Raw genomic sequence first — 26,368 nt, forward strand, 5'->3', positions numbered from 1 at the left:
TTTCTGTTGTAACACACGGATATTTACTACTTATTAAGGCGGTAAGGAGTAGGTTGCCATTCCTGGTTCTGCCATTCCCTGTTCTACCGTTCACATTCCCACTCTCGCACAGCCCATTCCCATTCCCGCTTGCCAAGCACACAGACACACCTCCCTAACCCGGCTGCGACCGTCGTCGCACGAGGCCGCGCCACCGCTATGTCCCGCCTCCGGGCCGTCGCACCCATCGCGCCACCCCCTCGCCTCCTCCTCGAGTCCCGCAGCCACGGCGCGCGTGTCCCTGTCGTGCCACCATTCCCTCCCCATTGCTGCCTCCCCGAACCCCCACAGCCACGACGCATGTCGTCGTCGTCACACGAGGCCGAAGCCCCACCGTGCCACCACTCCCTCCCCCTCGCCACCTCCCCGACCCGGTCGCATCCCTGCAGACGGAGGTTATCGGTAGACGGAGAGAACCCTACTCCCTTGCCTAGTATTCCCGAACCCTAGCCCCAACCCATATGCACGAGGACCCCCGACAACGAGGAGGCTGCTGCGACGGCTGTGCCACGTTCATTGTCGATAAGGTTGTCGCGCTCACCGCCTCGAGCACCCCTGGCGACGAGGAGGCTGTTGCGACGGCCGTGCCACATTCCTGGTCGGCAAGGTCGTCGCTCTCTAATCCCTCATGTGCCATTGTTGCATCGTCTATCCCAAGGCAAGATTAGTTCTTCCTGTGCTGTACTGATTTTGCTACCTAAATTGTTTAGTAACAACACAGTCTTCACCTTTGGTATTACTGGAAGTATATGTCACACGTTTTCTTGGTCCACCTATTCCCTCATTGGATGGATGCCAACAAGGACGCCTTCTCTTTGTACCTTTTTAGGTTATCTCAAAGGACTAGCCAAGAACAAAAGGAGTTGAATAGCTCAAGAAACCATTTCACAGGATTGAAAGCATGTTCTTTACCAAAACTTGATTTGAGCACACATAGAATAAATAATGCCAACGAAACTAAACTCATTTGCCCCGCATAGTTTCAGTTATACAGAATACAACTTAGATCCTACAATATAGTCCAGTTATAGAGGAGTCAAAAAGTAGTTTCGTGTTAACATTTATGTTGCTTTTACCACTAGCCTATTATACTCGCTCCCAAAAAGGGAAGCGTATTTTATAGAGGGAAAAGCCAAACCTTACAGACATTGTTCAACGATTAATCAAATTATATAGGAGTTTAGGACATGTAGAAGCCTCGAGCAATGTCTTTGCCCGGTGCCCAGATAGCAAAAGGATTGTGGTGTTTACTGAGACACCATAGGCCAGTAAAAAATAGCTGGTGCATGAGGATATGAACCACTGCAACAGGTTGGTATGCCACACAGCCACAACCACACAGGTATACAATCAAGATTATGGTTGTTCCATTTATAATCAAGATAAAGTGAAAATGCAACATGTTCCTTATGCACTGTATTTGTCCCATCATCCCAACAAGATGTCTCGTCTCCTCTGAACTATGAATGCAATACTTTACCAAATGAATGTTCTAATTAGCTTGAGCGTTGCAGCATGGAGACTTACAAACATATTTAGGGACACTATTCTCTGAGTGCCTTTGTTAATTATAGTGAGGAATTCCCTATTGTTTTTTCTCAGATGTTTTCTTGATACTCGGGATTGGGTTATGTGCCTAGGATTCCATGTTTTTTGATTTGAGCTTTACTTTGTAGTTATACTTCTCAGTCTTTGGGTTTTGTACATAATGACTTGTACCGAAACATCTATGGTTACTAAATTGTTCTTAATCGGATCAGGTACAAACTTGTCATCGTGGGTGGGGACAAAACGGGTGAAACTGAGTTTGTTATGTTTCACCGGATAACACAACATCTCGTGCGAAAAACGGTTGCAACGGTGTATGCCCTGAAAAATTTGACAATAGCATCGACGGTGTATGCCCTATCACCGGCAAGAATCATGGTAGCAACATCAAGGAAAGTCGTGATCATGGTGAAAAAAAGGCAAGGATCCTCATGTGGTACCAGCAAAACGCCCAGTTGGTTATGACTCCAACACTTCCAAGCTAGGTCTGCTTAGCTCCATTGCCTGCCAGACACTGCTCCATGAATGTAGAAAATGTAAGTTGTGTACCCATAAATTCTGCAAGTGTGCCTCGTTCCTCACATCTAGCTTAATTGCACTTCATGTTTCATTCCTTGCTTCAATATGTTCTTACTGGATTTCTTTGGCAGGGCATGTATATTATGCTTTAAAGACAGCCCACTATGTGGTGCCAATATAGAATTCAAGCTCTTGTTCACCGATTCATTGATGGTCATGCCAGAATCAAGCGATCACATGCTACAGGGGATGTGGAAGCAGCAGGTGGCAAGAATAAAGTCATATATGAGGATGTTTTCATGGAGAGATGGACTTTTGTGGCGCAACAAGCTGTGAGGGTCAATAACTAAGTAAATTGGTTTAGCCTCTTATGTTGAAAAAGATTCTTGAACTTGTAAAATTTCAACAACTAATCATTATATATTATTCATTGATTTTATTTACGATATTGATATTACAACTTACAACAATAACTGTTGATCTCTAGGCTTTTTGTGTCTAAGACATTGGAAGTGCAAAGTCAAGGCTCACTATGTGTAGACGATATCAAGGAGTTAAAATGTTCAGAAGATAGACCTATGTTCATAACTTGGAGCTGTGTTAGGAATGCTTGGGGACTGTTGGTATGTCTGTTGGTCCTTAACTATTTCCCCTCAATAGTTGTTTTCACTTCATCAGTAAACTAAGAAAATATTATCATGACTAGGGTGCAAATGATTGGATACCTACGGACATGAACATGGATAGCTACATTGTTTTTCAAATTAGAATATAGATAGGATTTCAGTAAACCAGATCCGGGTATGGTTGCAGTTTTGTAGTATGGGTAATTTTGTTATGTTTTCTTTGATGCTAAGGTAGTTTTAAGATTTACTCTGACCTTTCCTTTGGTTGATGTAATCTTGAAGCTGTAGTCGTTAGGGGTAATCATAGGTGTTGTTCATAAGAGGACTTGACTTTTCGTGGATGTGGAAGCATTTGTTTGTTTTTGTTCGAGTGCAAGAGAGATATTTTAGGACCTGGTGATCACCTTGTTTTGGTGCTCTGCACAATCAACATTCCTTTTACCGTGAAGGATCTCACTTTGGGTGTGTTAAACTAGGTTTTTGAATTTTGAATAATTTGTTGAGGATGGAAGAGTGGTTGTTCAATATGTTTTCACTAGGCTAGAAATGTCTATGAACATAATCAACAAAATGGATAATGCAGAGTTCATTATTAATCTTTAGGTCTTCTCTTGGTCAGTAGTCGTGTTTGAGTTGCTCAACATCAAATGCATGGTGGATATGCTGCTGCAGGATATGTGGATGTATTTGTTAGAGGGTGACAAGTTCAACGAATTTGCTAATGAGGACACATTTATTTGGCATGAGGCAAACATACAATATGCAGTATGGGAAGTTACCAGCACTCACGATAATTAACATACTATCCTTCAGTGCTATGATACTAATTTCAGTAACATAAACATTATTTCATGCAACTATGGCCTATTTGTTTTGAATTTTGTGTATTTGCTGTTACAAGCTATTAAGCATATTGCATCTTTGTTTCCCCATGTTTACTTTGCCATCTTGGGTCACCCTGTGGACCTAACAGATCGTGAGTATGATCAGAAGTCTATATTTGGGAGGATACATTGTATGTGCTATTGTTTTCCAGCATGATCTTCCTTTATACGATCTCATGTACATGTGTAATACTAATTACATTGTACTTGTCATTTAGCTGTTGTGGTATTCTTGCCAAAATCAAAAGCTGGTAAAAAGAAGAGCTTGCTTGGAGATTCAGAAGAGCCTGAAGAGCAAGCACCACATAAGGTTGTTATTTTCATCCTTTGTCGTCCAATATGTGAACTACTAACTTGTGGCATTTGCTTTTATCTTCCAAGCTAACAAATGATTAACATTTTGTTTAATAAATAGAAAACTGGGTGACTAACTGAGCCTTACTGTTTAGAACTTAAGTCTGTCTCGTTGTTTGTTTAATATTTAGGTTGCTTCTAAAATGGATGAGTGTTGGGGACTTGTTCTCAAATGCTATGAGTCAAGAACAAGGCAGCACAAAGTATTAAATGTTAATTTCCTTTGTCCTTCGAAACATTATTTCCCTTAGGATATAACGATCTTCGGACGAAGGTCATGAAGGACGTACCTTCATCATCATGGTATAAGATAGTGAAAGACAAAACATATGAAACATGAAAGATAACATGAATAAACATATAATATCATTCACATGTCTTCATTATATAAACTTGGATATTTAAATATGATATTTAATTACATTTATACCTTCGGCTTGACAGAAGGCAAGAATCCAAGTGTTGTGCACGAGCGAATATAGGATCGTGTGAACAGTATAGGGGTACTGTTCATCTATTTATAGGCACATGACGCAGCCTGTGAGAAATTACATTCATGTCCTTTGCAAAGGTTTACAATCATAATACAAGTTATCACGAGCCGATTGGTCATTTCATCTTTAAGTCGGTGCATTTGGAAATGTACTCCGAAGCTCTCTGAATGATAGCTTCGGCTTTGTGTCAATCTTCCGAAGGTGTTTCTTCTTATGGGACCTTCGGCGACGAAGCAGACCCCCAACAGTAGCCCCTTCACGGTGCCAGATCGTTTTTCGTAACGAGCTCGACCGTGAAAAACTCTCTTAGGCTTCGGAATGCCGAAGGTCCGAAAAACACCTTCCCTGAGCTCGTTGCCGAGAAACGATTTAAATATTCCAAGTAAAGGATGGTCCCACTATGCAACGGGTACGCGCGATCTGGTGATTCAGCTTCTTGGGCACTATGGTCCACCGTTCAGCGAGTGCGAGCGGCTTGACGATTCACCTTCCCACTTGCAGCGCTATATAAATAGACGGGTAGGTGTAAAGTTACCACAACATTTACTGCTATTGCATTGTTGTGCTGCCGAAAAATTTGACCACAGCCGAAGATTGTTCACCGTATTACTTTGCTCTAGCTTCGTGACAAGAGGGAGCTTCGACAAAGGTAAAGAATAATCAACTTCGTCAAAACGCAAGAAATTCAACATCAAATGGCCAGGGTGCGCTCAACAGCTAGGGTTACTGGTGACAGAGAGGAAACCGAAGCTGCTGAAACTGCCCCAATCTCCAAAGTCATGAGGCGATCAGGATTGTTTGTGACTGAGGGTGCTTCTGAAGAAGATGCACCCGCTGCTGAAGCCGAGCAGGCAGATATTGAAGAGGGCGATGCTGGTGAAGAAGAGATTGATTATAACACTACTATGTCGTCGAAGCCCAGCCATTTGGATTTTGGGAAGTCGACTGTGTGTGAAGCTGATATGGCCATGATGACGAAGCTAGGCTACTTCAAAGAAGCCGAGAAGGGGTTGATTCGCTTTGGCAGGGAAGAGACTATACCGAAACCAGAAAATGATGAAGTGGTAGTTTTTAAGAGCTTCTTCAAAGCAGGGTTGAGATTTCCTCTACATGGGATGATTGCAGATGCCTTGGAAAATTTTGGGATTTACCTTCATCAGCTAACCCCTAACGCCATTGTTAGGCTCAGCGTGTATATCTGGGCTCTCCGAAGTCAAGGGGTGGAGCCGCTCGCTGAAGCCTTCTACCGAGTACATGAACTTCACTATCAGACGAAGGCTAGAGAAGACGGCCTGCATGAGAACTTCGGCTGCTATAATTTTGCTTATCGCAAAGACATGAAGACACCGGTGGTCAGCTATCGCACTAAATGGCCGACCGGTTGGAAATCTGAATGGTTTTATGTTAAGATTGATGAGAAAAAGGAGAAGCTAGTTCAGAGCCCGCTGGAGCTAACCTTCGGGCTGACTAGGCCTCAGTGCAACATGACGCCGGGGGCACCATGCCCAGATGCTGTGTACAAGTTTAGAGTTGTGTCTGAACATATTGGAACTAGGGATTTAGTCCAGGAATACTTAGTGAACAGAGTATTCCCAACGCTAAGGGAATGGAGTATGCCGAAGCTTGAAGGAAAGAAGAAGAAAAATGAACTCGTTCGACTGCCCTATCACTTTAAGTTCAAAAAACACTTCAAGGAACCCTACCAAGAATGGTTGGATACAATTGAAGTTATGTGCAATGAGATTTTAGGCAATTATACGAAAAAAGAAGATCAGTTACTGACTGCAGCCTTCGGCACCCGACCGAAGCGAAGATTGAATCGGGTAATGGATGCCCTGAATTTTGAATATCCTAACTATGATCGATTGAACAAGGGCGCTGAAGGGCAAAAAAGAAAAAGAGTTGTTAGTGTTGTGGGCAGACAAGCTGCTAGAATTTTCAAAGAAGATGACGAAATCATGAAGAGGAAAAAATTGAGCCCTGAGCCGAAGGCAGTTGCTCCGAAGAAAAGGAAAGTTGCGGCTCCGAAGCAGAAGGCGACTGATATGGAAGAAGAGACTCCTTCAACACCTTCTGCTGCCGACGTGGAAGAAATTCTAAAGGTAATGACTGAATCCTTGCCTATCAAGCTAAGTCCACTGGGGCCACATCTGACGAAGCTTTTACAGAAGAAGAAGGAGCCCTCGGCAGCGAAGAAGTCCGTTGGGCCAAAAAAACAAAGGATTATTACTGTGACTGAAGCTATTGAAGAAACACCACCGCCAACTTTGGTGTCAAAGGCACCAGCTATCGAGAGCGTTATAGCTACCGAAGCTGCACCTACTGAAGCTGCAACTGCCAAAGCTGAACCAACTGAAGATGAAAATCTAGAAAGCACACTCTCTAATATAGATAAAATAGTTCTGGATATGGCCGCAGAAGAAGCTGCTACAGCCACCGAAGAGACCATGGCCACAGTGCCTGGAAAAGAGAAGGAGATAGCTGAAGATACTTCAGAAGAAGAAAATTTCAACTTTCAAAACTTAATTGGACAAGAATTGTTAAGGGCTGAGAAAGAAGAGTTGAGAGACTATGCCATATCCTGCGGGTATCAGCCAGGGGCGCTACTCTTCGGCGGTATTGACGATGAAAGCTTAGGTTGTCTCCGAGATCGAACTGGAGCGAAGGTCGTCGGTACTCTGTCAAAGAGTATTGGTTTCCCGAAGCTTGAGACCGATATCAGCCGCTACCGACGACAGCATATCGTTGGTAGTTTATTCTATTCTAATTTCAAGGTAAAAACTTTTATTTGACTTTTCATTGTTTTTAACAACGAAGGTGCTTTGTAACGAAGGTTGCTTCTGCACAGAGTATGCTATTGAGTAAAGCTTTGAGGATGCAACATGACCTTGAAGATAAAAAGCATGAAGTTATAATTAAAGGTTTAGAGAGCAAAATAAAAGATCAAGCAGCTGCTCTTGAAAAGAAAGATTTCGAACTTCAGACAGTGGAGGGTTTACTGGCAGAAGCTGAAGCAAAAATTGCAAGATTGAATAAGGAACTTCTCTCAAAGTCAGAAAGCTTCGAACAAGAAAAGCAAAAATTTGATACGATGTTTGAGGCTGAGGTTGAAAAAATTTCAAATTTGCAAAAATCATTGAAAGAGCTTCAAGATAAATGTCTAGAGTTCAGCAACCGATGCGTGCAGCGGCTAAAGCAGGTCTTCAACTCGGTTGGAGCCAGCTCTGAGAAATTCAGTCCTTCGGTTGAAGACCTGCCAGGAACCTTCGAACACATTGAGGGCGAAGTTGACGCTCTTGATGAAGTTATAGCTAGACACGACGATTTCTGTGCCATGCTAGCTTCTCGGGGCACAGTTGTTGCCTTCATGAAATCTGGTTGCACGCATGGGAAGATTGTTAATAGACCAAACTTCAGCTTATCACCAGCAGATTTGATTGATATCCCCAGTCTTGCTTGAAGCATAGGAAACAGATTTATAAAGCAAATATGGACGAAGGGTGGGCGAAGCCTAGCTGGTGACGAAGCTCGAAGTCATCTCAAGCCGGTAATAAAATCATACCTTGTGCTTACCTTTTCCTTGAAACGTGAACTTTCCTTATAATGCTTTAATATTTACAGGATGACGAAGCCGAGGAACACTGAACCGAAGCTTAGCAGACGATCCGAAACTCAACAGATGATGATGAAGCTCGAATGCCTAGCTGTGGAAAAACTCTAAGAAAACTCTTGTATTAACCTTTATAAAGAATATTGTAATCAGATTCTGCTCTGTAAATTTGTCCATACCTTGTAATATATTTTTACCTTTCCATCAATTTATGAAGTGCTTTGATACGGACGAAACTTGTATTTTTTGAGCCGAAGGCAAAAACACCTCCCCTTCTTTTCGTACACAACAAAGCATAAATCTGCTTTTGAAACTGTATCCTTATAGCCGAAGCAACTGTCTATATCTGTATGGTATGATGATGATGATCTTATGTATGTCTAAATGAATGTTTATGAATGCACTATATGATGTAATGTATCATGCAAATGAATGCCCAAACACACACACATACGAAGCTTCATCCATAACCTTCATTCCCTTAAGAATGACTGAAATCTCTTTGCTGTTTATTTTTCGGCTGCACCGCTTATTTTTCGGTGTAAGTTCTGCATCCCCTTAGGAACGTCTTTTGAACTTCTTCGCCTTCTATTTCGGCCGTATTCGCGTTGACTTTTCGCGCTTCGCCTTATATTTCGGCGGTATTTGGCTCTGCATTCCCTTAGGAACGACTTTTGAGCAGAAAACTTACGCTGCGCTCCCTTAGAAACGGCTTTTTGTAGCTTCGTTATGCTCTGCATCCCCTTAGGGATGACTTTTGAGCTTCTCCCTGTGTTTTCTTTTTCTCTGCACTCGATGGTGCGTGCTCATATTTTACATTTACATATTTTGGGGGATTTTGCTCTCGTGGAGCTGAATAAGAAAGGAAAAAATTACAAACTATGGCCCCATTAAAAACCTTTCTCCCCCTTTGGAAAGGAAAAGGGTGCCATGGAAAAAATGAAAAAGATTACATCAATCTAAACATAATACCGTCGAAGCTCATCCGCGTTCCAAGATCTAGGAATATCATTGCCATCCATATCCTTTAGTCTGTAAGAACCGGGCCTTGACAAAGATACCACCAGAAAAGGTCCTTCCCACTTCAGCTGTAGTTTGCCTACTATGTCCGGATTAGCCACTCTCCGAAGCACCAAATGCCCTGGCTTGATATTTTTCAGTCGGACTTTTCTGTCGCGCCATTTTATTGTTTCGGCTTGATATTTATTTATATTTTCCACAGCCTGAAGTCTGACCCCTTCTATAGTGTCTTTTGCCACATGATAATTAGCTACGTCTTTAGTCGAAGCTGTTGTCCTTATTGACCCCGCTTTAGCTTCTTCTGGGGTTATTGCTTCATCACCAAATAATAACTTGAATGGCGTAAAACCTGTTGATCTTGATACAATTGTATTGTGGCTCCACACCACTTTAATCAACTCTTCTGGCCACTTTCCTGTGGGCTGATTAAAAATTAACTTCATTATTCCTATCATTATAATACAATTTGCTCTTTTGACAAGTCTATTTGATTTTGGATGTCTGACTGATGCAAAATGGATCTTCGTGCTGATTTGATCACAGAATTCCTTGAAAGCTTCGGCATCAAACTATGTTCCATTGTCTACAGTTATAGCCTTTGGTACGTCGAAGCGACAAACAATGTTTTTCCAAAAGAATTTCTGGACTGTGACCAAAGTTATTGTGGCCAAAGGCTTCGCTTCAATCCACTTGGAAAAATATTCTACAGCTACCACAACATATCTTAAATTGCCTTGTGCTGGTGGGAGTGGACCTAACAAGTCCAGGCCCCATCTTTGCAATGGCCAAGTTGGTTGTATTAGTTGGGTTAATGACGAAGGTTGTTTCTGGTCTCTTGCACATTTTTGACAATTTTCGCATTTTTGAACCAGGCCTGTTGCATCCGAAGCTGCCTTCGGCCAATAAAATCCTTGTCTGAAGACCTTCCCCAGCAAAGGTCTAGATCCAATGTGAGATCCACACAAACCTGCATGTGTTTCCTTCATCAGCTCTATACCTTCAGTTCTGGATAGACACTTGAGAAGTGGAGAGCAGACTCCATGTTTGTATAACTCCCCTTCTATTATCACATATGGTCTTGCTCTTGCCTCCATTCTCTTATTATAAGCTTTGTCATCTGAAAGGCAGTTACCTTGGAGAAAAGATACAATCTCAGTCCTCCAATCTTCACTATGAACAGGAGATATATTGAGCACTACTCTTTCAAGAAGTTCCACCGAAGGTGCTCTTATTGTCTCAAAGAATACTTCCAAAGGTAGTGGCAGCCCCTGTGCCGCTGACTTGGCTAGCAGATCAGTGTGCTCGTTTTCTCCTTGTGGAATATTCTTGACAGAAAACCCTTCGAAAGAAGCTTCAAGCCTTCGAACTGTGTCCAGGTATTTCTCAAGCTTCGGGTCTCTTGCTCTGCAACTATTGTCAACATGTCCAGAAATAACATGGGAATCGGTTTTAAGGACCGCCCTTCTTATCCCCATTGCCTTTAACTTTCGAAGCCCCAAAAGCAAAGCTTCGTATTCAGCAATATTATTTGTGCAGCTGAAATCAAGCTTTATTGCATAGCATGTTCTGACTATGGAAGGTGCAACTAAGACAGCAGCCTCACCTGCCCCGAAGGTTCCCCAGGAACCGTCGCAGAACACTATCCAAGCTTCGGCATCCTTATTTGCCTCTTCTTCCTGAGCCCCTGGCGTCCAGTCAGCGATGAAGTCTGCTAACGCCTGGGACTAAATCGAGGATCTATGCACATAATCAATGCTGAATTCGTTGATTTCCGCAGCCCACTTTCCAATCCTTCCAGTAGCTTCTCTGTTCCTCATGATATCCATCAGAGGCTATGATGAAGGAACAATTATATGGAATGCTTGAAAGTAATGCCGAAGCTTCCTGGAGGCCATTAAGACAGCATACAACACCTTCTCCAATTCTGTATAGTTTTTCTTTGATAAACTTAGAACTTCGGAGACAAAGTATACTGGGGCTTGCTTTTTAATTTGTCCTTCGAGTTTCTCCTGCACAAGCGTCACACTTACTGCAGAGTGCGAAGCTGCCACATACAATAGTAACGGAGCCCCTGGCGCAGGTGGAGTTAATGTTGTTAGATCAATCAAGTATTGCTTCAGCTCTTCGAAGGCTTTCTGTTGAGCTAGGCCCTGTAAGGAAAATGGACCCCGGGCCATTTGGCTAAGTAAGTTTTGGTGTTTGATGATTAACACAATCTGTGGACTAACAAGTTTCCTAGTGTTTATGTTTGTAGTTCACAGGATGCAAGAACTACTTGGACTAAGGAATTGAGGAAAGTAACACCTCAAAAGAAGACATTAAGAAGATCAAGAAAAGTCCAAGAAAGGAGGCGTGTGCTGCCTGCGGACTGTCTGTGCGTGGAGCACCGGACTGTCCGGTGGCACACCGGACTGTCCGGTGCCCACACACCAGACTGTCCGGTGCACCTGGGAACTGCAGCCCAATGGCTAGTTCCAGGTGGCACCCGGAGCCTGCGGCGCCAACGGTCATCTGCTCTGACAGGAGTCGGACACGCAACGGCTAGGCGCACCGGACAGGCTACAGTGCGCTGTCCGGTGCACCACCGGACTGTCCGGTGCACACCGGACTGTCCGGTGTGCCGCAGAGAGCAGCAACTTTTCTCCAACGGCTACAATTGTGTTGGGGGCTATAAATACACCCCCAACCGGCCATTCTCAAGTGTGGGAGCCCAAGCAACATACCAAGGCATATAGTGCACATTTCCAAGAGCTCAAACACCCAAGTGCTTAATAGAATCACTCGGTGATTAGCGTAGGTGCTTTGCGAAGTGCTTAGGTTAGTTAGACCGCTTTAGCGCTTGCTCTAGGTGAACCCTAGTTAGTTGAGTGAGTTTTGTAAAACCACACAACCCCTCGGCTCTTGCGTGAGTCGTTGTAATTGTACCGAGTGGGGCGAGAGTCTTGCGAGACCGTGACAACCGCGTTTGTGTCACGGCCGCCACCGTGTACCGGAGGGAACGAGGCCCGCGGCGTTTCGGCCGGAAGCTCGATAGTGGAGACGGCGGGGAGCGTCCGAGAGGAGCCGGAAGCGGAGCACCACTTGCGCGTGGAGAAGGCCCGTGGCTCTCTACGGAGTTACTCGACCGTGGTGCTTGGCCCTCGCGTGGGCTTCCCTTTGCATAGGGGCACCAACGAGGATTAGTCGGAACCTTGCGTGGTTCCGGATACCTCGGTAAAAATACCGGCGTCTTCCACGAGAGTTTGCTTCTCTACTTAGCTCTTTACATTCCGCATTTATATTAAGCATTTAAGTTTCAATCTTATTGTCATACTTATTTAGTGTAGATTGCAACTTAGCCTTTGCGGTAGAGATAGCAACACTTAGACAAAACCGAGTTTGCACATTCTAGTTTTGATTATTTGCATAGGTTTTGCTCTAGGGATTTAATTGTGGCCTAGTTTAGTAAAAGCTTAGAAGTCCTAATTCACCCCCCTCTTAGGCGTCACCCGTTTCCTACAAGTGGTATCGGAGCCCGGTTTGGCTCATTTGAAACGCTTTAGCTTCACCGCTAAAAGAGCCGACGCTTTTTAGAGGAAGGGATGGATACCCATAGGCCACCACACTTCGACGGCACTAACTTCCCATATTATAGTGCTAGAATGGCTTGCTACCTAGAGGCCGTTGATCTAGGTGTTTGGAGAGTCACTCGTGACGGGATGAAACCCCTCAAGAATCCCGAGAAACCAACCACGAGTGAGGAAAAAGAAATTCACTTAAATGCTAGAGCCAAAAATTGCTTGTATGAATCTCTTAGCATGGATATTTTTAATCAAGTATTTACCTTGAAAACTGCTAATGAGATTTGGCTAAAATTGCATGAGCTCCATGATGGCACATCCAATGTCCGTGAGCAAAAACATTGCCTAGTCTTAAATGAGTATAATTCTTTTGCTATGAAAGATGATGAGCTTGTTAGAGACATGTATTCTCGTTTGAATCTAATTATCAATGAGCTCAATTCTATCGGCATTAATAAGCTAGGTGATGCGGACATTGTGAGGAAGATTATCTCCCTACTACCACAACGAAGATATGGGAGCATCATCACTATCCTTCACAACATGGAGGACTTGAGTAACATGACCCCAACCATTGTAATTGGAAAAATCGCGGCTTTTGAGATGTCGCGAAAAATGTGTCGGGGAGAGGAGCCAACTTCCTCAAGGCCATATGCTTTTGCATGTGATGAAAGGAAAGGAAAAAAGAAGGCTCTCACTCCAAGTTCCTCAAGTGAAGAAGAGGAAGAAGAAGAAATTGATGATGATGAAGATAATCAACCATGCACATCATCCCCCGAGGACGAAGAAACAATCTGACGTGTCGGAAAGGTAATGGGGATGATCCACAAGATTAATCTAATGGGTGTGCCCCTGCAGGTCGAAGATCTTCTCTTTAACATTGACAGGAAAAAGCAAAGGAAGAGAGGATGCTTCGCATGTGGGGAGAAGGGCCACTTCAGGGACAACTATCCAACTATGGCCGAACCCAAAAAGGAGAGGAGCAAAGGCAAGGCGCTAACAAGTGTTAGAACTTGGGATGACTCTTCAAGTGAAGATGAACCTCCAAGGACGCGCAGCCACCGGTCCTCATCACGCTCATCACAGTCATCACACAAATGCCTTATGGCAAGAGGTAACAAAAGCATTCCATCCTCTAGTGATGAAAGTAGTAGTGATGATGAAGGTGAGGGAAAGCCCTCTCTAGATGAGCTTGCGGAAGCCGTAGAATTTTTCCAGGATGTTTGCACTAAGCAAAAAGCTCAACTTAAAACTTTGAAAAATAAGTTGATTAGCTCTCAAAATGATTACAAAGGTTTGCTAGAAAAATTTGAAACTTTTGCAAACTTAAATAGTGAGCTATCAACTAAAATTGAGCTATTAGAATCTAGTGCTCCATCCACTGCTACTGATGATGGCCTTATTAAAAGGAATGAAAAACTTAAGGCTAAGTTAGCTAGCTCCCAAGAAGCTATTGAAAATTTGCTAGAAAAATGGAAATTCTTAGTATACACAATAATGAGCTAATTACTAAGCTAGAAAACATTGGTAGCACCCCAGCAGCATCTTTAATTGAAGTGCCTGAAATATTTATGAAAGATGCTTCTACTTCCTGCTTTGATTTAATTGATGACTCTAACCCCTGCAACCAAGTCGTTGTTGAGAACATTGTTGTAGAGACATGTTCGGATGAGGTTGCAAAGGAAAATGAACAATTAAAGCAAGAAGTGGCTCGCCTTGGCAAGGCTTTGTATGACAAGAAAGGCAAAGCCAAACAAATCCGACCTCCACAGGATAACACCACTGCGGGAGTGAACAAGCCTGTAGAGGGAGAAACTGTGATTTGTAGGCTATGCCACATGGAAGGCCACAAGTCTTTCCAATGCAAGGCGATGACCGGGGATAAACAAAGGCAAAAGCCATCAAGCAAAATCTCCAACACCTACATCAAAAAGGTGGATAAAAAGACTGCTACACCGTACTTAATCAAAAAGAAGACGAATGGAAAGGTGATAGCAATCAAGGCCAACAAGCAAGCCAACAAAGGAAAGGGGGTCAAACGCATCTGGGTGCCAAAGGAAATAATTTCAACCATGAAAAGCACCAAGAAGGTTTGGATCCCGAGAGGGAAGTGAGTGGACCAAAGGTCGTCGGGAAATTCGGAGACTTGGCAAAGATGGGATGTATATCATGGGATACATCATAATGGATAGAGTTTATTGCCAAGTGGATTAGTAAAAGACTTTGGACCCAAATTTCCCCACCCATGACTGAGGTAACTAGATTTATTGTATTTACTATTCTTAGATATGCGTATCTATTTTCTTGAATCTAGCTCTACCTTTCATGCCTAGTATTACATTTGATGTTTACTTTTATGTATGCATACTAGGTAAATCATATGGTAGGATTGCTTGCTTTCAATTTATATCCTAAGCAAACCTACACGGCTTAAAACGTTTATTTAAGCACGGCACATAGCTTCTACGTCACTTCATAGTAAATGATACATCATTTGATAATTATGAATTCTAGTAGTGGTAAAACTCTCATATCCTACATTTGGTATCATTTAACTTATATGTGCCAAAGCTCGGATTATGGATAACCTGCCCCTCTTGATATCAAATCAAAGTGCATGTCTCCTACAAGTATTCAGCAAAACTTGTATGCACATCTTTTGGGGGAGATTACTCTATAATCTAAGACTTTGAGACTAACACTCCTTTCAAGTCTATTTTCTTGTGATAGTCTCATTGTAAGGAAAATGAAGTCCCCGGAGAAAGACAACAATCTTCCACTGCATATCTCCAAGAACTGTAATTTTACATCATTTACACGTCTTCTCCGACATTTGGTTAGACTACGGTTTCATATCTTATACTTCCTTGTTGCTAAATGCATAAGTGGTTCAATCATATTTTGTTACCTATGCATAAGGGAAGTCAGTCTATTCAAATCATGACTTGCACCTCTAATTTTCACATGCTTTTTCCTAAGTAGATGATCTCTGTCAGGGGGAGTATTTCTTCGTCTCTAAAAAGGGGGAGAAATTTCTTTCTAAAAGAGAACACTCATTTAAGGGGAGTTTTCATATGTTTTTCTTCAAGAGTTTCAATTCCTTGAGGGCAAGTTTTATTTACTTCCTACACGCTTTTAATGTCTTCCTTTTCGGTGGTTGATGCCAAAGGGGGAGAATTTTAGGGACCAAAGCAATGAAAAATGTATCAAACACCAAACACCACCAATTTAAAATTTTCAAATTTTGCAAGTGCCTTGTCAAGTGGTTTTGGTTATTTGGTCCAAAATAGGAAGTAAGTGAATTATGGAGTTAGGGGGAGGCTTAAGTCCATAATATCACATTAAGGGGACAATCATGCATCCTAGCAAGTAGATTGCATTTTTATATTCAAATACTTGTATTATTTGCTTGCTTTGGTTGTGTTGTCATCAATCACCAAAAAGGGGGAGATTGTAAGGAAAATGGACCCCGGGCCATTTGGCTAAGTAAGTTTTGGTGTTTGATGATTAACACAATCTGTGGACTAACAAGTTTCCTAGTGTTTATGTTTGTAGTTCACAGGATGCAAGAACTACTTGGACTAAGGAATTGAGGAAAGTAACACCTCAAAAGAAGACATTAAGAAGATCAAGAAAAGTCCAAGAAAGGAGGCGTGTGCTGCCTGCGGACTGTCTGTGCGTGGAGCACCGGACTGTCCGGTGGCACACCGGACTGTCCGGTGCCCACACACCAGACTGTCCGGTGCACCTGGGAACTGCAGCCCAACGACTAGTTCCAGGTGGCACCCGGAGCCTGCGGCGCCAACGGTCATCTGCTCTGACAGGAGTCGGACAGGCAACGGCTAGGCGCACCGGACAGGCTACAGTGCGCTGTCCGGTGCACCACCGGACTGTCCGGTGCACACCGGACTGTCCGGTGTGCCGCAGAGAGCAGCAGCTTTTCTCCAACGGCTACAATTGTGTTGGGGGCTATAAATACACCCCCAACCGGCCATTCTCAAGTGTGGGAGCCCAAGCAACATACCAAGGCATATAGTGCACATTTCCAAGAGCTCAAACACCCAAGTGCTTAATAGAATCACTCGGTGATTAGCGTAGGTGCTTTGCGAAGTGCTTAGGTTAGTTAGACCGCTTTAGCGCTTGCTCTAGGTGAACCCTAGTTAGTTGAGTGAGTTTTGTAAAACCACACAACCCCTCGACTCTTGCGTGAGTCGTTGTAATTGTACCGAGTGGGGCGAGAGTCTTGCGAGACCGTGACAACCGCGTTTGTGTCACGGCCGCCACCATGTACCGGAGGGAACGAGGCCCGCGGCGTTTCGGCCGGAAGCTCGATAGTGGAGACGGCGGGGAGCGTCCGAGAGGAGCCGGAAGCGGAGCACCACTTGCGCGTGGAGAAGGCCCGTGGCTCTCTACGGAGTTACTCGACCGTGGTGCTTGGCCCTCTCGTGGGCTTCCCTTTGCGTAGGGGCACCAACGAGGATTAGTCGGAACCTTGCGTGGTTCCGGATACCTCGGTAAAAATATCGGCGTCTTCCACGAGAGTTTGCTTCTCTACTTAGCTCTTTACATTCCGCATTTATATTAAGCATTTAAGTTTCAATCTTATTGTCATACTTATTTAGTGTAGATTGAAACTTAGCCTTTGCGGTAGAGATAGCAACACTTAGACAAAACCGAGTTTGCACATTCTAGTTTTGATTATTTGCATAGGTCTTGCTCTAGGGATTTAATTGTGGCCTAGTTTAGTAAAAGCTTAGAAGTCCTAATTCACCCCCCCCCTCTTAGGCGTCACCCGTTTCCTACAGGCCCCATTGAAAGACTTCGGCTGACTTGAGTATTTCAAAGAATGGCAAATTTCTTTCTCCTGATCTAGATATAAATCTATTCAATGAAGCCAGTCTTCCTGCCAACCGTTGAGCCCCCTTCTTTGTGCTTGGTGGTTCCATTCGAAGGATGGCTTCGATCTTGCTTGGGTTAGCTTCGATCCCCTTCGTTGAAACTAGACAGCCAAGGAACTTACCCTTCTTCACTCCAAAGACACATTTTTTAGGATTTAATTTTAGGTCAGCTTGCCTGAAATTAGCAAATGTTTCTTGCAGATCAGTGATATGATTTTCTTGCTTCGTGCTTTTTACTATGATGTCATCAACGTATGTTAACACATTTCTGCCTATCTGGGAATGAAGGACCTTGGCTGTCATTCTGCTAAAACTTCCTCCAGCATTCTTGAGCCCCTCAGGCATCCAAAGATAACAATAGGTGCCACTGGGAGTTATGAAGCTAGTCTTTGGCTCATCCTCCTTCATCCATATTTGATGATATCCTGAGTAGCAATCCAGCAGACTCATAAGTTCTGAAGAAGCTGCTGCATCCACAAGAGAGTCTATCCTTGGTAATGGAAACCCGTCCTTCGGGCAAGCCTTGTTGAGATCCGTGAAATCAATAAACATTCTCCATTTGCCATTGGCTTTCTTTACCATAACAGTATTGGCTAGCCACTCTGGATATTTTACCTCTCTAATAACACCAGCACTGAGAAGTCTTTTGACTTCATTTTGAGCACCTTCAGCTTTATCATCAGACATTTTTTGAAGCCTTTGCTTTCTTGGCCTGAAAGACGGGTCGACATTGAGTGAATGCTCAATGATGTCTCTGTTTACACCACAGAGATCATTGGCCGACCAAGCGAAAACATCTTTGTTGTTGAATAGAATCCTTATCAAGGTTTTCTCCTGTTCTTCAGATAGCTGAGATCCCAGCAGTACCTTCTGCTCTGCTATGTCTTCACATAGAAGCATAGGCTTCGGCTGATCAGCCGAGGCAGCCTTCTCTCTTCTGTACTTGTACTGTTCACAAGCTTCAGTTCCATCTATGTTGTGGATTGCTTTTGAGTCTGTCCAGTTTCCTTCAGCTTTTCTAGCAGCTTCCTGACACCATGAACAGCAATGGGTCCTTGTTCCGAAGGTATCTTCATGCATAGATATGCTGGATGAAGTATTGCTTCGAAAGCATTGAGTGTCCCACAACCAATGATTGCATTGTAGGGGTATTCCATAACAACAATATCAAACACAACTTGTTCAGTCCTTGTATTGTGGACAAAGCCGAAAGTCACTGGCATCGTGATTTTGCCGAGCGCTGCAATCTGCCTTCCTCCGAAGCCACAAAGAGGGTGTGTAGCATCATGAATCTTGTCCTCTGGCTCTTGCATCTGTCTGAAGGCCTTAGCAAATATGATGTCAGCTGCACTGCCTGTATCAACCAAAACATTGTGGACCAGAAATCCCTTGATGACACGAGATATGACCATAGCATCATTATGAGGATAATCCTTGAGCTGAAGGTCCTCCTAGGAGAAGGTGATTGGGATGTGGGACCATTTTGACTTGATGAAGGGTCCCTGCACCCCAACATGTTGTACCCTTCTCTGAGCCTCCTTCTTTTGCTTCTTGTTGGCTAGTTCTGAGCATGAACCGCTTATTATTGGGAGCACCAGCTTCGTAGCCGAAGCAGCTTCAGCTTGGGTGTTGGACGAAGCCATCAGCTCAAAAGTGGAAGTGAGTTCACCGGAGGTGGGCGCCAATGTTGGGGACTTGTTCTCAAATGCTATGAGTCAAGAACAAGGCAACACAAAGTATTAAATGTTAATGTCCTTCGTCCTTCGAAGCATTATTTCCCTTAGGATATAACGATCTCCGGACGAAGGTCATGAAGGACGTACCTTCATCATCATGGTATAAGATAGTGAAAGACAAAACATATGAAACATGAAAGATAACATGAATAAACATATAATGCCATTCACATGTCTTCATTATATAAACTTGGATATTTAAATATGATATTTAATTACATTTATACCTTCGGCTTGACAGAAGGCATGAATCCAAGTGTTGCGCACGAGCGAATACAGGATCACGTGAACAGTATAGGGGTACTGTTCATCTATTTATAGGCACATGACGCAGCCTGTGAGAAATTACATTCATGCCCTTTACAAAGGTTTACAATCATAATACAAGTTATCACGGGCCGATTGGTCATTCATCTTTAAGTCGGTGCATTTGGAAATGTACTCCGAAGCTCTCTGATTGATAGCTTCGGCTTTGTGTCAATCTTCCGAAGGTGTTTCTTCTTATGGGACCTTCGGCGACGAAGCAGACCCCCAACAATGAGCTTTTACTATTTCATAGTAGAAAGCATATTATGGCAAGGAAAACTGTAATTAATCAGATCCCCATATTATTTTGTTTTCTAATCTTTTTAACTTCTATACAAAATTATTCTATTTAAATGGGAACAAGCAACCTGCTCTTTTGCCAAGTAGCAGTTCTTGTCATTATCATGTTACATGAGTATATAAATCAAAGTTAGATTTCTAAATGGCAACTGTGTTGAGTGAACTAAGTGCTTCATTGAATTATATTGTTTGATGCTTTGTGTGAATGGCTAAACCTTCAGCCCAAATGCCTAATGTATGGTTCTTCTTTTGCCGGCATACAATCATATTCACTTCCACTCAACATTAAGGTGGTTGAAATAATGAGTACATCTCTACTACTATAAATATACTGAAACCAGTAGTACTTACGCATTACCTTTTTTAGATTTTGAATCTACGCTTCTTTAGCTTTGATTTGAAGTTCTTTCTTTGTTCTGTCCCTTTCTCAGCTCCGGTATGTCAGCACATGAGATGATGCCTAGGCAAACCTCCTCCAGTGCCGCCTCGATGGCATCGACTACAGGGTACCCGCACATTGAGTTGTTGTTGGGTGTGGCGAACTTCTCTGACACGATGCTCGAGCGATTGTCCAACAGGATGTATCCGTCGCAGACCTGGATGAAGAAATAAACAAGAGTATTTTGTTGGACTTGTGCTGCAATAGCAGCCCGAGTGCCTTCATCTTGAACAGACAATCCATGCTTAAGGATGTATTTTGGCCATTGTGATGTATTCTTGTGGTTTAATGTCATCCTTTCCTATAAATGTTTCAGATGAATTAGCAACATTGTTGGGGTGGGAAGTGGGAAAGTAGGTCAAAATGAAATGTGTTTTTTGGCTTTTGAGGATTACAAATTTTAGACAGCTATAGTGCATTGTAACTGATGAGCAGTGTTGATCACTTGTTCTCAAATGCTATGAGTTAAGAACAAGGCAACACAAATGTTAATGGTTAAAGACATTCGTCCTTCGAAGCATGATCTCCCTTAGGATATAATGATCTTCAGACGAAGGTCGTGAAGGATATACCTTCATCATCTCAATATGTAATAATAAAAAGCAGGAACATACAGAACATAGAAAGAACATGAATAATCTTATTAAATCATTAGATTATCTATATTCTTACTATCTGATCATGAACAAACATTAATGATATTGAATTACATTTGTACCTTCGGTTCGACAGAAGGTAAGAATCCAAGAGTGACGTGCGAGTGATTACAAGTCAGCGTGAACAGTACGGGGGTACTGTTCATCTATTTATAGGCACAAGACACAGCCCGAACAAAATTACATTCATGTCCTTGATAACTAATCATGACTATAATACAAAATATTAGGGACTATACAGTCTTTTCCTCTTTAAGTCGGTGCCACCCTTCGTCTCAAGCGTGTCATCATGCCGAAGCTCTTTCAGTTGTAGCTTCGGCATACATGTTCATGTCGCGCCTGCTTGCATATTATCTTTCCGAAGGTGTTTTTTTCTGAGAGGACCTTCAGCAGAAAAAGAAGGACCCCAGCAGTAGCCCCTTCGCGGTGCTAGATTGTTTTTTGTAACGAGCTCAATCCGCGAAAAAATCGAAGGCTTTCGAATGCCGAAGGTCCGAAAAACACCTTCCCTGAGCTCGTTGCCGAGAAACGATTATAATATTCCAAGCGTCGAGTGGTCCACCATTCAGTGAGTGCAGGCGATCTGTCGGTTCGCCTTCCCACCTGCAACACTATATAAACAGACGGGTTGGTGAAGAGTTACCACAACATTCATTGCCATTGCACTGTTGTGCTGTTAAAAAATTAACCATAACCGAAGTTTTCTGTACTGCGCCTTCAAGCGAACGCTTTCATCATTTAAGGTTAACTTCGTCAAAACGGGTTAGCTTCGTCAAACTGTAGAAAATCCATCAAAATGGCTAGAGTGCGATCAACTGCAAGGGTGTCTCGTGAGGGAGAAGAAACCGAGGTCACTGAGACAACACCAATTTCAGAAGTCATGGAATGATCAGGTCTAGTTGTGATAGAGGGAGCTATTGACGAAGGTGCTCCTGATGCCGAAGCTGAACAAACTGTTGTTGAAGAAGAAAATGTTGATGAAGGTGAAGAAGACTACAACATTTTGATCCCAACAAAGCCTAGTCATTTAGATTTTGAGAAATCTACTGTGTGACGACATGCCCATGATGATGAAACTGGGCTATTTTGGAGAAGCTGAAAGCAAACTTGTTCGATTTGCTAGAGAAGAAACTACCCCAGAGCCGAAGAAGGATGAAGTTGTGGTTTTCAAGAGCTTCTTTAGAGCGGGGCTGCGATTTCCCCTTATGAGATGATAGGGGAAGTCCTAAAAAATTTCGTAATATACCTTCATCAGCTGACTCCTAACACCATTGTTAGGCTCAGCGTCTTTATCTGGGCCCTTCGAAGCCAAGGGATGAACCCATATGTCAAAGCTTTCTGCCGCGTGCATGAGTTGCACTATCAGACAAAGGCCAGGGCAGATGGTCTTCACGAAAATTTTGGATGTTACAATTTTGCGTATCGCAAGGATACGAAGGCACCAGTCCTCAGCTACAACACAAAGTGGCCAACCGGCTAGAAAAATGAATGGTTTTATATGAAAGCTGATGAGAAAAACAGAGAGAAGCTAATGACCATGGTCATGAGTTCGCTGCCTTTAAACTTCGGAATGACCAGACCCCTATGCAACATGCAACTGGGGTCACCATGTCAGTTGGCCGAAGTAGAGTTCAGAGTGGTAGCTGAGCAAATCAGTACCAGGGATCTGGTGTAGGAATATCTGGCCAACCGGACGTATCGAACATCAAGTGGCTGGGGAATGCCGAAGATGAAAGAAACAAAGAAGAAGCATGAACTTGTTCGACTAGCTTATCGTTTCAAGTTTGAAAAACAATTCAAAAAGCCGTGCAAAGAATGGCTGGACATGATCGAGACACTGTGCAATGAAATACTTGGAAATTATACAAAAAAAGGAAGACCAACTGATGACCGCAGCCTTTGGTACCCGGCCTAAATGAAGGTTGAACCGGGTGATGGATGCCTTGAAATTTGAATATCCTGATTATGAAAGGCTTGATAAAGGTGCCGAAGGTGTGAAAAGAAAGAGAATTGTCAGTATTCTGAGCAGGCAAGCTGCTAGAATGGTAAAGGAGGATGAGAAAGCTTCAAAGAAAAGAAAATCCACTCCTGAGCCGAAGGCTGCTGCTTCGAAGAAGAGGAAGGCTGAAAGTCCAGAGCCGAATATAACCGAGGCAGTAGAGGAGACTCCTTCGACGCCTCCTGCTGCCAAAATAGCAGAAATTTTAAAGGTAATGACTGAATCTTTACCCATCAAGCTGATAAGTCCTCTGGGGCCAGAACTGACAAAACTTTTACAGAAGAAGGATGAGCCTTCAGCTACAAAGAAGAAGGCGGACGGGCAGAAAAACGAAGAATCGTTACTGTTATGTAAGCCATTGAACAGACACCACCGTCAGCATCGGCATCCAAGATAACACCCATTGCAAGCGCCAAGGCCATTGCCGAAGCTAATACCTCTGTCGAAGCTGCAACTACTGCCGAAGCTGCCAACCTTGAGAGTACACTATCTGGGATTGATAAAATGCTTTCGGATATGGCTGCGGAAGAAACAGCTGCAACTGCAGAGAAGGTCATGGCCACAGTGCCTGACAAAGGGAAAACGATTGCCCATGCTGCTCCGAAAGAAAAGGACTTCGACCTTCGGAACCTGGTCGGTTAAGAATTATCCGAGGCTGAAAAGGAGCTACAAGAATATGGTATATCCTGTGGCTACCTGCCAGGAGCTATGCTCTTTGGTGGAATCGACGAAGGGGCCTTAGGATGTATTCGAGACCGCGCCGGGGCAAAGATAATCGGCACTCTGTCAAAGAGTGTCGGTTTCCTAAAGCTTGAAGCTGATATCAGCGGCTACCGGCGACAACATATCGTCGGCAGTTTGTTCTACTCCAATTTCAAGGTAAAATTCCTTTCGCTAGGTTTCTTTTATTTTTGTGATGAAACAAAGTTTTCTGATGAAGGCTTATTTCTACAGAGTATGCTGCTAAGTAAGGCACTGAGGATGCAGCAAGACCTCGAAGACAAGAAAAACAAAATCATAATCGAGGGCTTGGAAAATAAAATCAAAGACTACGAAGCTTCTCTTGAGAAGAAAGACTTCCTACTTCAGGCAACAGAGGGTTTCCTCGTGGAGCTTCAAACTGAAAATGCCAGATTGAACGAGGGGCTTCTCCAGGCTCAAGAAACTTTAAAGAAAAATTCAGAACGCTTCGAGCAAGAGAAACAAGAACTGCAAGCAAAATGCAAAGTCAAAGCTGATAATAATATGAAGCTGCAGGAGTCTTTGAAAGAGCTTCAGAATAAGTGCCTGGAATTCGGTAGCCGTTGCGTGCAACGGTTGAAAAAGGTCTTCAGCTCGGTTGGGGCCAGCTCCGAAGATATTACCCCTTCGGCTGAAGACATACCAAACACCTTCGATCATATTGAAAATGAAGTTGATGCTCTTGATGAAGTGATAGCCGGGCACGGTGACTTTTGTGCCCTGCTAGCTTCTCACGGCACAGCTGCAACATTCATGAAGGCTGGTTGCACGCACACAAAGATGGTAAATAGACCAACCTTCAGTTTGTCTCCAACAGATTTGGTTGATATCCCCAGTGAAGCCCAGAGCATCGGAAATAGATTTATAACTCAGATTTGGGCTAAGGGTGGGCGAGAGTTGGCTGGTGACGAAGCCCGAAACTTGCTTAAGTCGGTATGGAACTTATACCTGTTGCTTGCCTTATCTCTTGTAATTACTTTTTACCTTATACCGTTTGTTTGTCTGCAGGATGGTGGTGCCGAAGATTGATAATTCGAAGCACGTTCCGAAGGCTGCTGAAGCTTCTCTTTAGGCCTGCCTGTATAGGGCTTAGGAAGATTTGTATTATCTTTGTAAAAAAAACTGTAATCGAGGATTGAACAATACTGTGTATATCTATACATACCTTGTAATATATTTTTTACCTTTTATCCATGTACAAATTGCTTTGCTGTGGACGGAACTTGTATCTTTTGAGCCCAAGGCGAAAAAAACCTTCCCTTCTTTTCGTTCACAACAAAGCATGTCGTTGCATAACATGTATATTTTTGAAACGAAGCTTCTTTGTGTTCATCGAAGCACTGTCGTCAAAGATGGAGTATTTCTGTTCGTGCTTCATGTTATGATGATGATGATCCTACAAATGTCTAAATGAATGTTTGTATGAATGCAATGAATGATGTAATGTAATGTGCAAATGAATGTCCCAAACACACGCAAAACCACACCCATACTCTGCATCCCCTTAGGAACGACTTTAGAGTCTTTAAGCTCTGCATCCCCTTAGGAACGACTTTGGAGCTTCTTCACCTTCTATTTCGGTGGCATTTAATTCTGCATCCCCTTAGGAACGATTTTGGAGCTTCTTCACCTTATATTTCGGTGGTATTTGGCTCTGCATTCCCTTAGAAACGACTTCTGAGCTTCGGAACTTACGTTGTGCTCCCTTAGGAACGACTTTTTTGCAGCTTCGGAACTTACGCTGTGCTCCCTTAGGAATGACTTTTTGCAGCTTCGTCATGCTTTGCATCCCCTTAGGGACGTCTTTTGAGCTTTTCCCTGTTTTATTTTGCACTCGATGGTGCAGGCTCTGATTTTACATATTACATCTTTGGGGAATTTTGGCCCTTGTATTGCGTAGGGCTAAATAAGAATGAAAAATTACAAGCTATGACCCCATTAAAAACCTTTCTCCCCTCCTGAAAGGAAAATGGTGCCATAGAAAAAATGAAAAAAAGATTACATCAAATTACACATAGTACCGTCGAAGCTCATCCACATTCCAAGACCTAGGTATGTTGTTGCCGTCCATATCCTTCAATCTGTAAGAACTGGGTCTTGATGAAGATACTACCAGAAAAGGACCTACCCACTTCAGTTGTAACTTGCCCACTGTGTCTGGGTTGGCCACTCTCCGAAGCACCAAATGCCCTGGCTTGATGTTTTTCAATCGAACTTTCCTACCACGCCATCTTATTGTTTTGGTCTGATATTTATTGATGTGTTCTATAGCCTGAAGTCTGGTCCCTTCTATATAGTATCTTTTGTAGTTTGATAATCAGCTTCGTCTTCCGCCGAAGCTGTTGTTCTTATTGATCCTATCTTTGCTTCTTCTGGTGTTATTGCTTCGTCACCAAACAGGAGCTTGAAAGGTGTAAATCTTGTTGACCTTGACACAGTTGTGTTGTGGCTCCACACCACTTTAATCAACTCATCTGACCACTTTCCTCTGGGCTGGTTGAAGATTAACTTCATTATTCCTATCATTATAATGTCATTTGCTCTTTCTACTAGCCCATTAGATTCCGGATGCCTTACTGATGCAAAATGAATCTTTGTACCAATTCGGTCATAGAAGTCTTTGAATGTTTCAGCATCAA

At 43.1% G+C, this 26,368-nt stretch overlaps 1 pseudogene; it reads left to right on the plus strand.

The window, feature by feature from the left end:
• The first annotated feature begins 500 nt into the window (after positions 1-500).
• Positions 501-24,801, plus strand: LOC103630949 (protein NCA1-like; annotated as a pseudogene).
• Positions 24,802-26,368: the final 1,567 nt, after the last annotated feature.

The sequence above is a fragment of the Zea mays genome, chromosome 6, assembly GCF_902167145.1.
Source record: "Zea mays cultivar B73 chromosome 6, Zm-B73-REFERENCE-NAM-5.0, whole genome shotgun sequence".
NCBI classification, from domain to species: Eukaryota; Viridiplantae; Streptophyta; class Magnoliopsida; order Poales; family Poaceae; genus Zea; species Zea mays.